Consider the following 2,816-nt stretch of genomic DNA (forward strand, 5'->3'; position numbering starts at 1 on the left):
CGGCCGGGCCAGGCCGCGCTCGGCTCGGAGGACCGATGCCAGAGGCGCCAGGGGTGGGCGCTCCCCTTGTGCTGGAGGTTTTGTCCGGCGAGGCCGGGGGATTCCGGCTCTCCCCCGCTGCCTGGACCCCGAGAGTTCCCGCTTTCCCCTCCAGCCGCAGGGGTGCCTGGAAATGCCTAGGTTAAAGCAGAACGAAACCCAGGCGTACGAAGAGATCCGCGTCTCATCCTGCTTCCTTACAGCATGAAAACTTTCGCTTTTCTCCTGACGGTATTATAATTCTGCCTGCTCGGAAAGCTAGGCAGTTGACCTATTTTGCTCCTGACAGAAGTCTTTTTATGGTATTTTGAATATTTTTTTATATATATGTACCACAATTTTAAACCTTTCTATAGCAAGTGCACAGTTTCATAATTGCTATTCTTTGATATCAACTCAGTTTACTAACTGCTGCCCATTTACTGTTGAGATTTTTTCTTCCCATCTTAAGTGTGAATTTAGGTGAAAAAGCTTCTGTTGCTTCACACTCTTTGTTATTTAACATAATATTCTCAAACAACTTCAGGTATTACTAGTTTCTAATTCAGTGTTTAGTTGTAATTATATTTTCTCATATAATTTGTCATAGGACAAAGATTTAATTTTTAGCATTGATAATTATTAGTTTTGATTGATCAAGAAAAAACATTTTTCAGATCAATTAGACTGCATTAATATAAGACACGTCTTTTTAGATGTTCTTCATAATTTAGTTACTGTTTTGCAGGACTTCATGTATGTTTGCTTTGGTTATTTTCAGCTGCCTTTCATCTTGCTTGTGTACTCTTACCTCCAAAAAAACACCCTGAAGAAATGTTTCTAAATAAACATCAATCAGCAATCCTGGTAATCTTCAGGAGTAATCTTGAGAACTGGGGCTTGCTCACTGTCTTCCATTTATTTTAGCTCCACAATTTTATTTTAGCTCTAGCAAGGCTGTCAAGCATTTTGCCTGTATTAAAATTGATCTGAATTCCTGTTTTGTTCTTCTTCTTTCCTCTGTTACTGTAGTATCCATGGAGATCTTGTTGTTTTGTCCCATTTCTGCCTGGGCAATGGTGCCAATTTGTTTTTTTAAGACGTTTGCTGACACTTTCTTTGCTGTCTCTCAGTGCATGTAGGTTCCAAGTTTTTTTTAATAATTATTTTTAAAAATACATCTAACAGTAAGTCTTGTTCAATTAAAGCAGTTGATTTACAGTAGCATAACTTCTAAAAGTCCCACAGTAAAGCAAACCTACACTGACAGTTAGCTAAAAGAGGTGGCCAGGCAAGCTGCTTGCCTTACAGCACGGGGGGCTGCCAGGAGCCCTCCTGCTGCCTGACTGGGTTTTTTGGTTTGTTGCTGTCCTGGAATTCTGCCTTGCTTCTCTTGCTCAACTACATTGGAAGGTGGATGATACAATTGCTAGTGTTGATGCCAAAACAGGTGGAGGACTCCAGTAATTACAGTCCAAACTTGGTTGTTGTGCAAACAACACTTCTGGTTAGCAGGCAGACGTGCTACTGAAAATAATTGGGTACAGATCAGCAATACAGACAGTCAGAACAAGATGAAATTGTTAATTGTCTCATGGCAAAATTCACTTTGTATTTTTTACACCGCATACTTAAACCTGTCTCAGTGATGGTGATTTTAAGTGACAGATTTCAGTAATATAAAAAAGTTTGCAGGACTTCTTAATATGAAGATGACTGGTAGCTATGGCAGAGGAACTACATTCAGATGTTCTGAAGATAGAAGAACTTTGAGAGCACCTGTGGCTGTGTGCAGTGCAAAAAAATATTGAATATACCTGAAAAAGGTTACCTGTAAACTTTATCCCATCCATAGTGATAACTGAAGAAAGTCGAAAAGCTGCTTGGAGGCTTGAAACAGGAAGACTACAGTGGGAGGAGGCAGTCTTCGCAATATCCAAGATATCAGGCATTCGATATGGACCTCAAGATCCAATGCTATTTGTCTATTTCCTTGGCCTTAGGAAGGTGCAAACACAGGGAGTTGTGCAACTGGACTGCAACAATCTGGAAAACTTCCAGCAATGCGTAGGCTGTGTTTGCCACATATCAGTCAAGATCCTAAATGCCCTAATCTGCCACATCTGCTAAGCACCCAGAACAGTTATGATATGCTGTTGGAAGGAGGTGTGGAGGAAAAATTTTGATATTGGAGATCTTTTGGTCTTAGGCATTTGCCTAAAGCTACTGTTGCCTCCTACACCAAGTTAATAAAATTTTCCCTTTGCTTAGCCCACATGGGAGCCACACGGAAGTGGTGTGACTTTGCACCTGTGTAGATGAAATTACTTGTGCTGTTATCTTGCTAGCAATAAGATGAGAGGACATAGTCCCCTGCACCACGGGAGGTTTAGGTTAGACATTTCAAAGAATTTCTTCACCGAAACAGTAATTAAACATTGGAATGGGCTGCCCAGGGAGGTGGAGTCAGTGTCCCTGCAGATGGTTAAGGAAAGAGCGGACGTGACACCCAGTGCCATGGGCTGGATGATGAGGTGGTGTTCGGTCGTAGCTTGGACTCGATGATCTCAGAGGTCTTTTCCAACCTAATCGATTCTGTGACTCCGTGATGCAGGGCGCGAAGTGCACACGCAGACGGTACTACAGTTTAAGTGCCTGCACAGGAACTCCACCGCGTAGCTCAGCGCACAGCACCCACACGAACTTCGCGTGCCGGCCGTTCCGAGAGGCCCCGGCCGGGCCCTGCTGGGCCTCCCGCAGGAGGCGCTACCGAGGCCCCGCGCGGCGGCGGCTGCGCG

This window comes from Geospiza fortis, unplaced genomic scaffold (assembly GCF_000277835.1).
Source record: "Geospiza fortis unplaced genomic scaffold, GeoFor_1.0 scaffold54, whole genome shotgun sequence".
Classification (NCBI taxonomy): Eukaryota; Metazoa; Chordata; class Aves; order Passeriformes; family Thraupidae; genus Geospiza; species Geospiza fortis.